This window comes from Drosophila sulfurigaster, chromosome 3, assembly GCF_023558435.1.
Source record: "Drosophila sulfurigaster albostrigata strain 15112-1811.04 chromosome 3, ASM2355843v2, whole genome shotgun sequence".
Lineage (NCBI taxonomy): Eukaryota > Metazoa > Arthropoda > Insecta > Diptera > Drosophilidae > Drosophila > Drosophila sulfurigaster.
Window position 1 is genome coordinate 3,790,914 of NC_084883.1, and position 19,006 is coordinate 3,809,919.

The 19,006-nt window shown below is 39.2% G+C and overlaps 1 protein-coding gene across 3 annotated transcripts in view; it reads left to right on the forward strand.

Annotated features, from left to right (window-relative positions):
* LOC133845931 (sodium-dependent transporter bedraggled) overlaps nucleotides 1-18,943 on the forward strand; it is a 46,271-nt gene extending 27,328 nt beyond the window's left edge. For all 3 annotated transcript variants that reach the window (XM_062280592.1, XM_062280593.1, XM_062280591.1), the window contains 2 exons: nucleotides 2,187-2,256; nucleotides 18,499-18,943. The gene's annotated coding sequence lies outside the window, so the exon portion shown is untranslated. The remainder of the gene's footprint in view (nucleotides 1-2,186; nucleotides 2,257-18,498) is intronic.
* The last annotated feature ends 63 nt before the right edge of the window (nucleotides 18,944-19,006 follow it).

Sequence of the window (19,006 nt, forward strand, 5' to 3'; positions counted from 1 at the left end):
CACTGGCACCCTGGCAGTCTGCCCTAGCCAGATGGATGTTCTTCTTATGGAGGCCCTAGGCCCTGGAACTCTGTTGCTGCTGCTGTTGCTTTGCTGCTTTGCTGGTTGCTTGCTGTCAGCTCACGGCGCGCGCAGCAGCATAAATCAACTTATTTCATTGGAATTTATGTTTTGTTGTGGCGTCGCCCTGCACTGACGCCACATCCACTATGCTGCTGCCTGTCTCCTTCCCTCTTTCCTCATCAGTCCAGAGCGAAGAAGTAGTTTTTATTCTTCCTTCTTTTTTTCTCTTACTTTTGCCGCGCATATTACTTCATTTTTATAGTTGTTGCTGTTGTTATTATTGTTGGTGCTGCTTCTGCCGCGCCTGGTTGCTGCGGTGCAATTGCTTCATTTGCAGCAATGTCTTGCAGCAGCAGCGAGTGACTGAGTGAGAGTTGAGTGCGAGGTGTGAGTCTGTGAGTCTTGTCATTGGCAGCCAGCCGCGTGTTAAAATGTACACTTTGCATTTAAATCATTCCGGGAAGTTGCTTCGTTCGTTGCTGCTTCGTTATATTTATATGCGCTGCCATTTTTACCTGCAACACAGCGCGTTGCAGAAGCCATTTCAGCTTTTTGGCCAGAGCTGCGCCTCAATCAGTGGCGGGCGGATGTGCTAAGCAAATTGAAAACGCCAAGCACCACCTTGCTCATTTTTCCAGCTTTTCTTTTGCTGCGCGTAACCGAATGTTGAGATACTAAAACTGCCACATTATGTGGCACCAAACCTACCGCACTTGGACCTTATTTTGGTTTCAGTTCACTTCAGTTGAAGTACTGAGGTTCCCTCTAAACTGACTGAGAATGTTTATGCAGCACTTGCAGATTTCAAGAATCCGATAGTTTGCTATGTTTGTCGTAAATGATCTCTAAAAAAATGTCTTAAGTTTAACAATTGTGCAGAGAGAGAGAGAGCTGCAAATAATTGTTTAGAAAAGCACTTAAAACCAGAGGAAATCTATTTAGAAAGTGTTCGACGCATTAAGAAGGTTTTACAACTCTTCAGCAAGCACATAAAGTCAAGTCTATAAAGTCATTTCTCGCAATCAGATTGGAGCAGTATATATGTACATATATCAGTATAGCACTAAAAGTGACAAGTTTTCAGGTTTGTAAAATGAATTTTAAATGTTTTTGCACGAGCTTGAGAGAACTCATATCGAGCAGCAGTTTAGTTAATGATGCTGCTTGTTACATTATAATGAGACTCGCATTGTTGTGTAAATGTTGACTTCTTATGCAAACGCCCACAGGGTCTTCAGCAATGAGAACGTCGTCTACAGAGAAAAAAATTGCAAGTCAAAAATTCATTAGGCGAATTTATTGTATATAAATTATATAATAAATATTATAAAATTCAAATTGTTTCGTCATTTCACTTTTAAAAGATAAGTTGCGTTGAATCACATTGAATTACATTTTTATTCCTCTCAGTTAAAATAGAGTAAAGAGTGTCTATTCATTTACATATCAGTTTTCTTTTATGTTTTGATGTCTCACTTTTAATTTTCTGTTACTTTCTTTTTCTAGTTGACACTTGTTGTCAATTAGAAGCCGTCAGTCAAGGTGAATACCCAAAGTCCTTAGAGGTAAGCTAGCGTTGCGAATTGCAAATGGATTTAGAGTCGATCGCGTGACACGATCGAAATTCTTCAGTTTTTTGTTGAATAGCTCAAACGAATTAGTTATTTTTATTACTAAGCGCTAAATTGAAAACGCACGTAAATCAAAATACGACACGTCATTAAAAATGGAAATTTGACTTGGCAAAATTTATTTCGCTCTGATCCAAATATACGCTATAAAAATGCACTAAATAGAATTGTGAGAGCGTGTAATTGGTAATAAAAAAATATTAACAGCAACGAGTGCGCCGTTAAAGCTATGTTTACAAGACAGTTTCCAATTAGTACATATTTACATATATGTTAGACACATAGATTCATAAATATAAATATGTATATCTTTGAGATTATATTAGTAGAGTAATATTACTACCAAATAATTGGCAATGGTTCATGTTTATGATTACAATATGATTTAGCTGAATGTTTTATTGTTGTAGCTAATTTATCAATTATTTATGTATTTATCATGAAACTAAATCATTTTTAATACTAATGATCATTTTATGTTTTTAATTACAGTTGTTGATAACCGACAGCAAGAGCTTTTAGTCGAGTTGGTCCAAAATTTTCATATTTTGGTTGGACTTATGTAAGTATTCAGAGAAATAAGTATCTAAATAATTTGTGTGAATGTATGATTATAACACATTAAATGGCGAGAGTTCTTTAGTCCTTTTTTAATATAATATTTCGAAATAATTTGTAAGCTTTTGCGTGAGGCGTATCTTAGATAGCTTTGGTTAATCTCGAGAATTACAGTAAATAGCCAAAACTAATAGGAAAATAAATATCTATTGAAAATCTTACACGACTTGCAATTAGTCGCGGTATGCGGCCATAATGCGTGACACACAATCTTGTCACGCGCCCATCTCTGAGTGAGGCGAAGCACGCACGCACACACGCGCACGCACGCACGCACACACATAGTGAGACAGACATAGTATTTAGACATATAGCAGGCAGTCTCTGTCAGTCACTCAGTCAGTCAGAGACAGAGTTAAAGCAGAGACATGCGCTGGCAAACGAACGGTCAACAGCCGCAGTCGCAGCCGCAGCCTCAGTCGCAGCCTTTGCGCTCTCTCTATGTCTTTCTGTCTCCTTGACTCCCCTTCTTTCTGTTGCGGCTGGCGTCGCTGTCAGCGTCGTTATTTCGCAGTCGCGCCAATTAGCGCGGCGTTTGCTGAAGTCTGTTTATTTGCATGCAGCAACAATTGCAGCAGATTTTCCTTTGCTTTTTTACGCTTTTGGCACATGATGTGATATAAAGCAGAGATGGAACCGATTCGGTAAGCCAACAAAAATCATTTTCTCAACTCTTTAATTGCGTTTGGCCTGCGTCATCTTGTTGTTGTTCCATTTTATGATTGCTGCTGTTGTTGTTGTTGACTGCTTGGCTTTTGCGTTTAATTACTTTGTTTATGGCCAGTAGCAGCAGCAACAATAAAACTTCAATTTATGTGCTGCATGCAGCGGGCACTGAATGCTGTTAAATTCCAATGCACAAATTGACAGGCCACCCACCCACGACTGAAGACTCCCTCCCCATTCCCCACCCCCCTCCTCTGACCCGCATCGACATTGCTCTCTAGCTGCTTTTGTTATGTAAACAACGCGAAAACTTTTTATTTTGTCGACGCTGCAACGCCTTCGTTGCCTCCTCCTTCTTCTGCTTCTTCTTCTTCTTCGGATCCAAAATCTGTATGCCCAACTCTCAGAGGGTAGAAAACTTTTCCTTTTTTTGCTTTACCCCAACCTCCAACCTCCAAGCACCAAGCACCCCCTCCTAGTCCTCCCTCTGCACGCATTCGTACAAATAACTCAACTCAACTCGCTGAATGCTTTGCAATTTCCGCTCTTCTAAATTTGTTGAAAATTTGCGAGGCAAACGCACAACAACAAAAAAAAAAGAGAAAGAACGGAAAAGGAGAAGGAAAAACGTAAGGAAGCAACAGAGCAAAGTGCGGACGAAGGGGTTTGCAGGGGGGTGTCGGTGGTTTGACAGAGGGGAAAGCCAAGTTTTGTTTGAAAAAGTTTTATGCAAACACAACACAACGACGAATCCTTGTGGCCCCCTCCCCCCTTTCTCTTTCTCTTTCTCCTTTCCCTCCTCACCTGTCGCTGCCAACTGGTTGCCCAACCTGGCGTAATATTTTAATAAATTTTTGTCGCCAGTCGTCGTCGTCGTCGTCGTCGTCGACATCAACAATGGGGCAAACGTTAGCCTTTGGTCTAAGTTGCTGGAAACTCTTCCGCGCCTGCGTCACAATTAGAAATCGCTGGGCGAAAAGTGCGTCGAACCTGCGTGACGCAATTGAAGCTTAGTGCCCCCCCTCCCCAAAAAAAAAAACAACTACACACATGCATAAGTATGTCACACACAAATAGAGACACGAACATTTTCAATAATTTTTCCACCTGATGTTTGACGTTGCTGCTTGCTGTTTGCTTCTTGCCTGCCGCAATTTCCATGTCAAAGCAGATTTTCTAAATGATTTCATGTCCATGCACACGGATCGAAAGACAGAGAAAGGGAGTGAGAGAGCTAAGTTAAAGCTGCTGCCGCAAACACGAAACAAGCTAACAACAATTTTCTAGTTTTTCATCATGCGGCCCGCCACCTTCAATGGCCATAGCGTGTGTCCTGCTGACGTTGGCAGCGACGCGTTGTCGGCGGCGGCGTCGGCGGCGCCACTGATGTGGTAATAAACACCCCTTGTGCAGTCTAATGGACCGTAATTAACTCGTGCGCCAACTTCAGCGTCACAGTCAGCGTCAGCGTCAACGCCAACGTCAGCGTCAGCTTCATCGTGTTGTTGTCGTTGTACAAGCGATGAATAATAATTTCGCCAGCAAATCGGCCAGGCAAACCAGGACCAGACCAGACCAGACCAGACCACGCACAGTGGACAATAATGGCAGTTAAATGGCCAAAACAATTCGTTACCCAATTCAATTTGCATATTATATGTGCTCACATACATATGGTTAATGCGTCTCTTATGTGGTTCAGGCGCTTCGCTCGTATCGTGTTCAGATTGCGTCAAAGTAATTGCCACAAGTTCTGCTCAGACTGCTCAGACTCAAAGAAGATGAATATCATTACCAAGTAGTCAATAAAAGAGTCATTTATGACAATTCGATTGCTTTCTTATCGGAAAGTCAAGCATGTCGTAAGATCAACACATACATAAAATGCAAAACTTCATAATAAACGTAATCGTTAAATATGTGGAAGATTCATTCTCTTTTGTTTGCTTAATAATCTGCAATTGAATTCAATACATGATAAAGTTACACAGAAAATAAATACTGAATTGACACTTACATATTAATGGGTAGAAATGTCGTTATCTAAATAATCCAGGAGTTTGTAATGAAAATACATTTCAGTACAGAATTTCTTAAATTTAAGACGACGATTTTTTATTTTGGTATTTATTTATACTAAAAATGACTAAGCATGTTTTTTTCCAATTTTATTTTAATAATCTAATTCTATATTTATATTTTGTTTCACTTTTTTATTTACAACAGTTCGACTATCTCAACTAAAACTATATTAAATGCTTAAAGGTGGGAATTTGAGAATTTTGTAGTTTATTTATATGTATTTAGGCTTTTTTCATTGAAGCTTAAAATATTTGATACTTCATTTTCAAACTACGATGATGTAAATTTTAATAAATTTAAGTTTTAAGTTTTTAAAATTTATTTTTCAATTATAAAAAATAGCTTTGTTCGGCTTACATCAGTTTCGCTTTAATCCTTGTTAAAAATGCATTGTGTTTCCGTAAATATTGCAATATGGCTAAGCCAATTTTCAGTATCCAATTCTCGTATTGATTTCTTACCATAGTGCTGAGTTGTCGTTGTTGGTGGCAGGGTGTTGCTGTTGTTGCCGTTGTTGCTGCTGCTGCTGATGTTGCTGCTGATGTTGCTGCTGTTGTTTGCGTGACGGATATTGCCTTGTCACTTGCATGTACGAGAAATGTTAAAACGCGGAGAGAGGGGAGAGTGGGGGGGAGAGAGAGGAGCGGAGCGGGTTGAGTTACCAACGGGCTGAATCTTTTTTTCACTTAATGCAAGCAAAACCGCTGGCCAAGCCGAGGCAAACCATGAGACCAGAGCAACCAGAGTCAGAGCCAGAGCCAGCAAGCAGTGAGCAGCAATCAGTGACCGGCAACCACCAACCACAGCGCGCCAATCAACGCAGAGAGTTATCCAACATCCAACAAAAGCGACAGCAGCAATGGCAACAACAATAACAACAACAAAGAATCATTTGTACCGTTCGAAAGTTGTGCTAAAATTTAATTAATTTTGCAATTTGCCTAGTCAAGCAACAGCAGCAACAGCAACAACAACAATCGCGACAGCAACTACAATTTCTATCTGCTATCGAAAAATGATGATGATTACCATTATTGCCGCTAAGCACGGGCGTAGCCAAATGTAAGGCGATTTAGCTGGCGACTATTATAAATACAAATTTAATGAGCGCAACATATGCAACAACAGCAGCAACAACAGCAACAGCAGTAGAGGCTGCAGCAACAACACCAACGGTGGCTGGACTTTAATGCGATTACATGGTAGCGGCACATTTGTCATTTAGTAGGGGTCCAAGGGGTGTGTGCATCAGTGTGTGTGTGTGTGTGGCAGCTTAAACAAATCAAGTCAAATTACTGCAACGCTATAGAGAGAGAGAAGAATCTGTAGCAGTCAGCCAACTGGCAACTGGCAAGCACAGCGACTGTTGTGCCAGCCACAATGAAGGTCTGTGCGCATCCGTAAGATACATTTTGCTGCAGGCAGACAGACTGACAGACAGACAGATGCTTGGACAGACAGAGAGTCAGACTGGATGGCAGACAGCGGCGGCAATTGCATGGCCATCGTGCATAACTTCAACTTTATTGTTGCCCTCTCTTTTGCACTCTGTGGCATGCGGGCCACTGCAGCAGCAACAGTAGTAGCTGCCACAGCAGCCGTTGCTCATTAAGTGCCACTCTACGACAGTTGTCGCTAATGCCGCTGGCATGCCGCTTTGCCCCCTTCCTCCTCTGCCTTCGCTTGTGTTGCAATTCTCAGTCTCAGTTACTCGCGGGGTCGTCGTCACGGGCCATGCTGGGGTTACACACAGTCAACGTAAATTTGCAAATATTTGCTGAAATCAGACGACGACAAATGCAGCAGCAGCAGTGGCAGCAGCAGTGGCTGTTGCATGTGCAGCATAGGCATGCCTGGAATGGCAGTTGAGTTTGTTTTTCGGACTACGCTGTGCATAGCGCTGTTTTAGGCGCTGAGGATGCCCCGATCCCGACCCCGACCCCATCCCATCCCCTAAATGAGTGTTTCACTTGAATGTAGTGTTGTAGTGTACTAAAGAGTGGCTGGGAAGAGGAGCAGGAGGAGGAGGAGGAGGAGGAGACATAGGGACACACTCGGAGGAGCAGCCACTGCAAATAGATTTAACACTTGAGCGAGGCAAAGTCAATGGAGAAGGCAGCTTGAACAAGCGAACCCAAGCCAAGCCAAGCCAAGCTAAGCTAAGCCGAGACAAAAGGTTTCCCCACACGACGACAGAGTGAATTAAAGTACAGCTTTAGTTGTCCTAGGTGTCCGCTTAACGAACTTAGACCAAAGGACTAACAAATACGGGGCACAAATATTCAGCTGTGCTCAACCCACGAACAGAACGGAGCTGAGAGAAGGGTTTCAGCTCAGCTGAGCATGAATATTAAAAGGGTTGCATTGCAGCTACATTTTCCACTTCCTTTTTCCATCTCAAAAGCTAATGACTCAGCGACTTGAGAGCAACCGAACAAATTGCTATGGATTTCGGTTGCTACGATTAAAACATCAAATTTAAACAGACTTTTAACGCACATTTAAAGTCCCGGTTCTTCACTTTTGACATTATGCTTATGGCATGGACAACACTTAATTAATAATTGATAATCCATTTTGAGTCTAATTGGAAGGTCGGAAGATTATAAATAGTTAAAGGTCATTTTTAAGTTTGCTCGAAATGTGAGAAAGGTTAATTTATTTTTAGTTAATTACGCATATGGGTGCAAAGTAAGTGTGGAACGTTTTCTTTGAATTTATATTTTTATAAGACGAGACATAACTAGTTAGAAGTCAAATAAGAAGTCACTTAAATAACATAGAAAAAAAGAAACTACAGTCGAGCGTGCTTGAAAGCAGAACAATGCGGTATTATGCTCAACATATGCTAAACTTATATACCGAAGTCTATATTTGGTATATCAATATGTCTTATATTATTATCTATATTATCTATGAGCCAAAAATTCTATATTTTAAATGTTTGATACATTTTGTTTTTATTGGTTCTGATGATCACATTAAATTGATTGAATTTGGAGTTACAAATTAAAATTATTTACATAAAAGAATATAGATGAATATATCATTTTCATGAGGAAATATTTATTATATTTTCTGTAAATAGTCATGTGGAATCTTTTATTCGCATTAGTTGGAATATTTGTTTTTTAATTGGACTGCTGAAATGCTACTAAATATGAAATAAAATTGTATATCCCTTATAAACTAAGAATCGGATTACACGGAAACTTTTAATAAAATGTAATTTAAGTGTCGAATTTCTAAATAAAAATAGAATAAATGCCAAAGGTTTGGAGAGAACAAGTCAGAATCACGCATAGGGTCTGCGGCATTCTTTACTGTTTACTTCATTTCTACTTTTCCAAACTATAATTAACTGTATGAGAGAGTTAGAACTTCCCCACAAGTGTCTTGTCTGGGTTGCGTGTGGAGCTTGATATTCTTGAGAACTCGAAAGTGCGCAAGTAATCGAACAATAAGCAATGGGAACCGTTTATTAAGCACTCATTGTGTCTTACCTGTTTGACCCACTTGCTCTTCTTGCTATACGAGTATGAGTCAGAATTGTGAATCGAATAAACTCAGTCCTAAGAAACACGTATGTATAATTTGTATTTTAAACGCAACAAACCATGCTCGTAATTTAAAAAAATGCGAAGGCAACTTCAATTTCTGGATCGGAGAACTCTGCGTGCAGTTTATCAAAGGAACGACGTCTGCCGCTGACGACGACGACGTTGGCAGAGAGGGGAAAGAGGCGAGAGAGGGGAATGGAAATGAATTACATGGCGGTGGCAGCAGCAACCTGCCGAGTTGCGGCAGTTGTTAAAAATTATTATTAAGTATTTGCCGTGGCTTTCGTCTGAAACAAAGGCCAAGCTCTTAAATATTTAATAAGTACACAAAAAGAGCCCAAAGGAAAAGAGCGAGAGAGAGAGAGAGTGGGAATCGGAAATAAGTGAGATAGAGAGCATGACTGCTGTTGAGTCATGTCAATTGGGCTTTGGGACTGACTGACTGACAAAGTGACTGACTTGGTGTCCCGCTGCGGAGCTGGAAGTGGAATCAATACCCAGGCTCTGGCAGCCCGTCGTGCAGCACACATACACTTACATTTATATATATACTTGTGTACTTGTAAGGATACACACACACACACACACACACACTTGTGAGCGCCCACTAACGGTGACAATAAATGAGTAAAAATGACTTTCAACGGAATGAAAATGAAACGACAACGTAAACGACAACGACAACGACAACGAAATCGACGCCAGAGCACACAGAAAATCTGTCATCAACACGCACTCGACTGTGGGTCCATTGTGAAAGCCCATGAAATTTGATATCGATGCGTGGAGTACCATCAACAACAATAACAGCAAGAGCAACAACAACAATAACAGCAACAGCCACAGACACAGACAACGATAGGACAATTCTCCCTACCAAGTAATTTGAAAATTTCAATACCTTGAGCACTTATTATTGGCTCTTTTTTAGTGACCATTATTTCGGTAGTATGGGAATAAAAAGTATTTATACATTTTTCAACTTTCAACAACATTTTTGCCCGAAAATATTTATGAAAAACATTCAAGTTTCGTTGATGTAGATAATGTTTTTCTTTTGCCAGCGACAGCGAACTCACTCTGCACATTCCCATCGATCGATTCTTTTGGACACTTGTAACGAGGGTGGCTTGATGGATTGGCGTTAAACTGCCATAAAATTATTAGAGCAGGCGACGATTTTTTATTTGCTGTGTTGAACATGTTGAGAGTGTGTTTACCAAATGGCCAAATGTGGTTTTATTATCCATGTCACGCTCATTAATAGTCCCCCCAAAATATTATGGGCACTTACTGCCGGGCCAGAGAGTTCATTGGGTTAGAACCACACAGAATAACAAAATTATATTTAAATGCAAATTAAAGATGCATGTTTAAAGACAAGAGTGTGTAAACAAGTAGTATTTATAGATTAAGGAACTAGCTGCTTGCTTAAGACCTTAATTCAGTTTTTACTTTTCATACCCGTTACTCATAGAAGGAAGATGGAAGCATCTCTTCAATAAATGTATATATTTTTGATCAGTCAATATAGCCATATCCTTCTGTCTGTCCGTCAACTGCAATCGGATCTTAGTAGGTCTTCGGCTGGCTATCTGGTATATTTTGTACTGTATGGTATATTTTAAATGCAGTATTATATCTATATACCAAATATAACCGTTGGTGTATTTTAGTATAGTAATTTGGTATATTTAGTTAGCTATTTTCATTGAAAATTCGTAGCGTGTATCTCACAATCAAGCACACGCGAGAGTAGCTTTCTTAGCTGTTTTGTTTAATGTATGTTAATTTTTGGATATTAATATTTCTAGATTAAAGAACTACATAGCTGCTTAAGGCCTTAATTCAGTTTCAGTCTCTTCATTAAATGTATATATTCTTGATCAGACGATATAGCCATATCATTCTGTCTGTCCGTCAACTGCAATCGGATCTTATTATGTCTTTGGCTGGCTATCTGGTATATTTTATACTGTATGGTATATTTTAAATGCAGTTTTTGGTTGACAATCTGGTATATTTTGTACTGTATGGTATATTTTTAATGCAATATTATATCTATATACCAAATATAACCGTTGGTGTATTTTAGTATAGTAATTTGGTATATTTAGTTAGCTGTTTTGTTTAATGGCATTTTTGAATATTAATTTTTCTAGATTAAGGAACTAGCTTCTTTGCGCTCTAATTTGTTTTATGCATTTTAGATTGTGGCAACTCTCGCGATTTGAGAATTTACTACCTGCCACTAATCCCAGTGACGCATGCAACAGCACTGAGCGACTCCCCTGGCAAACCAAGTGTACGTAGTGCAGTTTGTATCTCTCTCGTAAAACGTACATAGCTCAATTCCCTCTGCCGGTGGATAAAACACAATGCTCGGGCATTTAGGCAAAACTACCTGACCCCGACAAAAAACCACCGACAACAAAGCTGCTTCTCAACTGCAATGCATTGCACCTGGTGCTTCACTTTGTCGATGGGATGGGATTGGGTTTACGTTTAGGTTTAGGTTTGAGTTGGAGTTGGCGCTTGAGACTGGAACGGGGCATGAGGCCTAGACTTAGTTGGACGCTGTGCGTTTGTTTTTTTGGTTTGTTTTGTTTTTTCTCTCGTTTTTTATGCATTTGTGAAATAGCACAAAACATTTTATAACCTTACATGGAAATTTGGGTTTATGTTGCTTTATTTTTTCAACCTCGAAACAGGTTGGGCACAGCTGCCATACACCAAGAGCAACAATAACAATAACAATAGCAATAGCGACAACAAACACGCGTTGAAGAAAACTTAAATAATGCTAAGCTTTTTGATGAACCCACACAAAAACCAAAAAAACCAAAAAAAAGACGAAAGAAAGAAAGATAAGCAGCAGGCCAGCAGTCAACATTTTGACTGTGTGGCACTTGAGGCGCCATTGTAATAATAAAGCCAAATCAAGCCTAAATCAAATAGAGCAGCATAATCTGCCATAATACCAGCTTCATCTCTCCCCTTCGCATTTATCACTAATTTAAGGTGCGAGCGCGGTACTTGATCGTCAGCATCAGTATCACTTGTGTTGATCAAGAAACGAAAACTGAATATCAAAATGAATATACTCGCACTCGTACTCGTACTCGTACTCACACTCGTATTTGTATTCGTATTGGTACAAAAATGAAAATGAATGTGTGGCTGTTGGCATAAATTGAATTTGATTGTTCAAGTAGTCTGTCAGGCGACTTGTCTGCTGCTGAGTTGTCTGCATCTGTATCTAATGTAAATCGTTATGTTGCACAGTGTGTTACACCATGTCAAAATATTATCCGATAGTTTGCAATTAGTCTGTAATATATGTGAGAAATCACCACATACATTTTTCTGTTAATTTTATTTCATATCTTATCTATCTATCTATTTTATATTTATACCAAATATAGCTTTTAGTATTTGTTGATACTATAATTCGGTATATTTTAATGACTACCGATTCTGCAATGCTAAAGTATATTTTTATACCAAATCAAGATTATATATTTTAGTATTTTTTTATATACATATATATTATTTTTTGGTTTTATTAAAAATTACTGTAACTTATCATCTGAGCCCGACTATAAATCTATATTTTCGCTTATCTTTAAACACTATTTCTTACTTATTTGAATGTAGCATGTGAATAACTTTGGGTTTATTTAAATAGTTTTGAGAAAGGACCTCAGTTGGAGTCGATTTTATCATACGCACAGTTTCAGTGTGCGATGCCTTATATTCAAATTCAGATCTCAAAAACAGCTGCTACACTTCATTACCATAAGGTTTGCATCCGAAGGGCAGACCTTGAGGCATATTGTGCCTCACTTGATATCCCATCCCCCTCGATCCTCTGGCACTCTGGTTGCTTGTGCCTCAAGTCTCACCCTCATCCTACTCACATGCAATTTGATGTGTTATTATGCTTTTTGTTGCTTATCAAACTGAAAATTCAAATTCAACTAGCGGCAGCACATTGTTTACAACGCCCCCACCTAAGGCAACGACAACAAACAGTCACAGCCACAGCAACGAGAGCAACACAACACAACACAACACAACACAGCACACAAACACTTGAAGAGCTGCAAAAGTGACACTTCTAAGAGATTAAAGTGACATGTAGTGCTGGACTCTGGCAAGCAGAGTAAGAGAGAGATTCCGCAGTGACTCTAGACTCTAGACATAGAAAGTTGAGCGGTATGAAATGGAATTATTTGTTATGCAGTTGTGTTCAGTGCTCAGTGTGTGTCTAAGTGTGTGTGCTATGCATAGATTAATAAATTATAAGCTTCGTTGGCTTGTCGAGACCTTTGCGCTTTCTTTCTTTTCACTCCAACTCCTGGGGGACATTCACAATTCTCCAACTTCCAGTTCACATCTCCAACTCCTACTCCAACTCCAATTCCAATGCAGACTGTGTGAATGTGGAGCAATTAATGCTCGTGTTTTGTCATTTCATGCCCCGGTCTCTGTCAGGGGATTGTTCATCACATGCATAAACATACATACACAAATGTTGTTGTTGTTGTATTTGTGTATTATGCACATAATTAAGCCGGTGTATCCGTAAAAGTATGCGACACTTCCGGCTTGCTCAACTGAAGATGGGCCCCAGAGTCTCGCTCCTTTTCTCTCTCTCTCTCTCTGTCTCAGTCGCTCAGTATCGCAGTCAGTCATTCAGTCACCATCTCGATCTCCATCATTCAGCCTTAATACAATTCATTGAGCGTTGACCACGCTTACTTACTACGTACCATATATGTTATATATATATGATGTACAAAAAGGGGTTATTTTTTCCTTTCAATGCAATACACAGTAGAGAGATGACTGGCGGGGGAGGAAAGCGGCATTGTCACATTGTGGAGCTAAAAGACTCTGCGGAAATGCCAGAGCACGAGTGAAAAAATGCAGCTGGTCAAGACGTGGGCCGAGATGGAAAGATATAACGTGACAGCAAAAGGAAAGGCTTCTAATTAGTTCAACAATTGGTCAACTTGGAAGCTGGCTTTGTTAAATACCAATCACATTAAAGCAATTCTCCGATTTACCCTCAAATGGGAAAGTATTTCGATTACACTCGTAGGAAGCCAATTTTAATGGGAAACATACATATGTACATATTTTCTTTTAGCATTTACTTACTGATACACAAATTGTATTTTAGTTGATATCGAATGTGTTGGACTCTAAGATACCTGATACACATTTTCAATGAATGTAAAACAGTGCGGAATTATTAAATTATTCCAAATTAAAATACCAAAATGTACTGAAATATACCAAAGGCTATATAAAGGCTCCGTATATCGATACACTATTATATTACTACTACCAAAATATACCAGATTAGCGTATACAATTATTTCTTAAATAACTTTTAATTTTAAGGCTGTAGTTTTTATTGTATCTATCAAAAATGTGTTTTTCCTTCTTAGGCCGGCAACTTATTGAGCGGTGTGTTACTAAAAATCGCAATTCTAACTTTGAAATTACGCATGCTACTACATTTTTCGATTTATGGGAGCGGAAGTGATCTGTTTACTTTGGAATAAGTAAAGTTCCTTTTTGGATCACCTCTTTTGCCTTGCTGCTCCCTTCTCAAATTATTCAATGAATCAGCTTTCAATTCCGAAAAATAATTGATTGTCTGTCGCACTTGAAATACTCAATGCTACAGCTGTTTCGCATCATGTAGCAAACTCAAGTTTATCTTTAAAATATATATGATCTGTTTTTATATACTTGTGCTTATATTTGATTTTGGAGAGGATTCTTGAGCAGTGTCTTTGCTGAGGGCAGCACTTTTCAGATTAAGCCATAAGTTGTGCAGATTCTGCTTTCGCTGACTTCAGCTTAATCCCTTTTGAATGGTGTTTATAAAGAATCAACACTCCTTCCTCCGCTTATCTGGACAGCTGAGCAGACAAGTTGTGTGGAGCACAGATGATACAAACTTTGACATATGTCATAAGCAAGAAGGCAAGAAACAACAAAAAACTGTCAGACATTGCTCGTGATGATGGGCACAACATCTACTCATTTATAAGCCACAAAAAAAAACAAATCACTTGGGGCCAGCACGGGACACTACAGGCCAGACAGCCCGGCAGTTCCCTGTTCCACTCCCCCATCCCCATCCCTCCCGCATAGGGGACAAAGCGCACAAGTTGGCATTATTTGAATTAAGTGCATACTTAAGAGTAATTTATTGGAAAATCCACAAGAAAACCAGCAGCAGTAGCTGAAGCTGAAGCTGAAGCTCAAGCTGTAGCCTGAGGGCCAAGCAGATTGTGGGCACACAGTCAGTCAGTCAGTCAGTCAGTAAGCGCCAGCAGTGGGTTTTCCATGCTCATAAATCTATTGTTTCAAGGCAATACTTAGTGGTGATGGTGATGGTGGAAGTGGAGGTGGTTGGGTTGGGTTGGTGCCTCATTAATCTGCAGAGACTAGTGTGTACCCAACTCTTTGTGCCATTATATATGTCTATGTCTATCTAGCGTCACTATTTGGATAGTGCTCTTTTTTGTTTGTCCAAATGTCACTCTGTTTTTCACGCGTTATCTCAATAAACCCGGTCGACAACTGTTCCCCTGCCTATGCCTGCGCAGCGTTCCTCCCCAGGGCTGTGTTCATGTCGAGGCCTTCTTTTCATTAGCCTGTTACATAGTCCCCATCCCCATCCCCATTCTCTTGCCTCCTTCCTCCATAGCAAGACACTGACTTCTCTCATCCTCTGGATTGTGGAACGAGTTATTGGCATGCATTGAATTTTGCTTTGGAATTTTTGTGTGTTTGTATGTTGAACACAAGCCAAAGAGTAGACAATCATTGGCATGTATAGAATTTCACTGATTTATGTTTCATATGAGTCGAAAGCGAATGACAAAGTCGAAGAAACAGCCGCCAGGAGGAAGGACAGAAGGAGCCCCTTCCCCCCTTCCCTCACTCACTTCGTCAAGGCTCCAGCTCAATTCTGAGACTGAGACTGAGCCCCGTCTCCGGTTGGTGACAATGCAGTGATTACATCTTTTGAGCATTTTACTCCCCCACATCCGCTCTTCCTCTCCTCAACACTAGCATCATCATCATCGTCATCGTGAGGAGAAAGACTCGCCATCGTCGTCGTCATGTAAAGAAAGGCATCCCTTTGCAGCAGAAATATTTTTGTGCGCCTTTCCTTTTGCTAGAGAAATGATAAATTTTTGATTAAAGGCCCGTTGGGTGGCTGCCTAGTTGTCTGCGTTTGGCATGTCTTTGATAGGATGCTCACTCACACATACAGTATACATACGTCAACACACAGCCTTGGAAAGTGTTGCACTTCTCTGAAGCTTTGCTGCAAAATACCCATGGAAAACAATGTCACTATATAAACAAACTATGAACTATATTAACGGCATTTGAAGATATTAACAAAAGAGCAAAGAATATAGATTGCTATCTAACATTAAGAATGTATTTTAAATTGGTTAATATAAATTAATTCTTGAATTATGGATATTTACATATTTTAGTCCAGCTTAAATTGATTTATTTTTATCTTTGGACTTTAATTTAGTTCACCACATTATTTCATATTTCATTAGCAATTTAAATTACAATGAAATGCGAACTGCGATAGTAAGACTTTTTAGTTTTCCTAAGATATTTTAACAAAGATAAAAAGTAAAAAATAAATCTCAAATTGAACAATTATCAACGAATTCAATTAAATATGAAAATATGCAAAATCCGAGTTATACTGGTAATAAACCACAATTATTATAAATCATATTTGAGCAGTAATATTCATCAGACTTTTAATTACACGTCAAATAAATCACATCTCATTATATATATATCAATCACGGGGTATATAAATACTTTCCCAAGCTTTTGCTTTTTCAATTGCATTTAGCAGCCAATGTTCATTGAGTTTTCGTTGATTGCCAGTTAAGAATATTTGACAGACCCTCGTTCATCTCGTTCCACCCATGTCGGCATCTCCGATTACTCGCAGCTAGTCGTTATCATTCATATTCCCAATCAAATTCCAAGTCAATCGCTGCTGTCAGCTATCCAAATGTTAATTTAAACAATTAATTTCAATCTATGGCATATAATAATGCGACAGTGACTGCGAGTGTGAGTACGAATACGAATACGAATACAAATACCATGAGTTGTTGGGGTAAAAATGTGAATATGTCTTTAACATGTCAATTTGCAAATTAAATACCCAACTTGACAGACTCTGAAGAAGGGACATCGGCAAGAAGTGTGCCACAAAGTGAGCGGCACAAAAATAAACCATGAGCGGCAGATGCAATTGGAGGGCACAAGGAAGGAAGAAGTGAGAAGCGAGAAGCGAGTGAGTAGGAGAAAGGAAAAGGAAAGACCACACAGTGTAGACAAGTGCACTAAATATAGATTTGATTTGATTTGATTTGAGTAGTAGCAGCGGTAGTTGAGTGTAGAATTTGTGACTGATTTTCGAGAGTGGAATAGAAGGGAAGGGAAGGGAAAAGATTGTAAATTGAGGGTCAGTACTTAGAAGACAATTTGTAGAGACAATTTAATTGAGTCAAAGTGCTCACTTAAGTTCTTTAATCTAATTGTTAGCTTAAAATGCGGTAAATTTAGATCAACCAGGAAATGCGTGAGACTTTACTAGACAATGCGTAGGAATGTTATGCAAATTACGCAAGAGTTAGATAATATGGAAACATTTTTTTTAATTTCTATAATAATAAATAACAATAATAACACGTACAAATGTATCGAAACACCAAATATAGCATTAACGATAATTAAGTATTTGTTCGGTATATTGATTTGGTATATTTTTACCTCATTTGTATTGTATTCGAAATTGGTAGCGGATGCATTTGAGATCTCTCTTAGTTATATTCCTTGGTGTTTATTTATCAAATCATTTTATTGCTCTTGCTACATTGATGGTGTATACTTAAAAAAAAGAAAACAGTCAAAACCTTAGAGTTAACAATGTTAAGAATTCCCCATTACTAGCTACTTAGTGTTCAGTCTTTTCAAGATATTAAATCACATTTTCTCGCATTAGCATGCATAATAAAACTTTACGTTGTGTGCATTAATGTGAGAGCAATAACTTGAAATTGTGATTGCACTATAATTGGCTTCTTATGACTTGCATTCAGACCTTTACTACCCATTTATGAGCATTTTACATTTTTTTGCCAAGGCTAATACAAACAATTGAAGAAACACATGTTCTTTCCCGTATACACGATATAAATAGTTAATAAGTTGAGTCATTAGCTCTTAAGACTGGCTTTCGTTATCTCCTTTTTCTTAGGGGAAACATATGGTTACCATTTAATAATGGTTCTGTGATTAGGGTGATTAGTCTTTCTTCGTTGTTGGAGTTGTTGACTACTGCTACTGACAGGTGCTTCTACAAGACCAACCCCAATTCAGGAGAGAGGACCTTAAAGGTTTCCGGGAATTTAAAGTTGCCACTTGAACCCAGATATATTGTAGATTCACTTTTTATCAATTTTGGTAAAGTTAAAGTTTATTTTGTCTCTCACATTGTGCATAATATAAATTTTAGTTTCCACCATCAAATCGCAACTGTCACATTATTTTCACTTGTCTTTTTTTATTTAAGTGATATAAAGTGTGATGTTTGAGAGAGTTTCTTATGCATGTGTGTGTGTGTGTGTGAGTGAATGTGTGTGGATCTACATATATATTTATATCGCAGTCAGTAACAATTTCCTGTCATTGCACTGACGTAGACACGCTTGCCGAATTTATAGATAATTTTTCATGATTTTTCTTAACATTCCCTCTCTTATTCGCTCTCTCTCTCTTTCGTTCTTTCGTTGCAGATGTGCGCAGCAGGTCACAGGCTTACGGCGCTGCTGATGATGTTCATGACGATGATGAAGTTGCTGGCGAGGCGAGTCTAACTGCTGACAGCAAAGTGCCAGTGCAGTGCAGTGTCAGCGTTGCGTCGACGTGCGTATCTCAAAGATACAAATAGAAGAAGCCCATTTCCGTCTGGTGGTCGCCTACCTAACGAAAGTGGACTGGCTACCTACACACAACACAATACATCGCTCTCGTCGTTGCACTTCTCTCGCCTCTACTCGCTACTCACTACTCGTCACTTTTCACTCGTTGCTCTCTCTCTGGCGTGCTCTTTTACTGTCCAGCTGCTATCAGTTGTACCGTGGCGCGCGGTCGCGACGGGCTGCAAGAAAAGAACGAAAATAAAGTGAGTGCGGGACGCGCGCGGTGAACAAGAAGCCGAAAGAACATCGACAACAACAACGAATATCGAACTACGAAATAAAAATAAATAAAATACGAAGTGCGGGAAATATATACGAATAC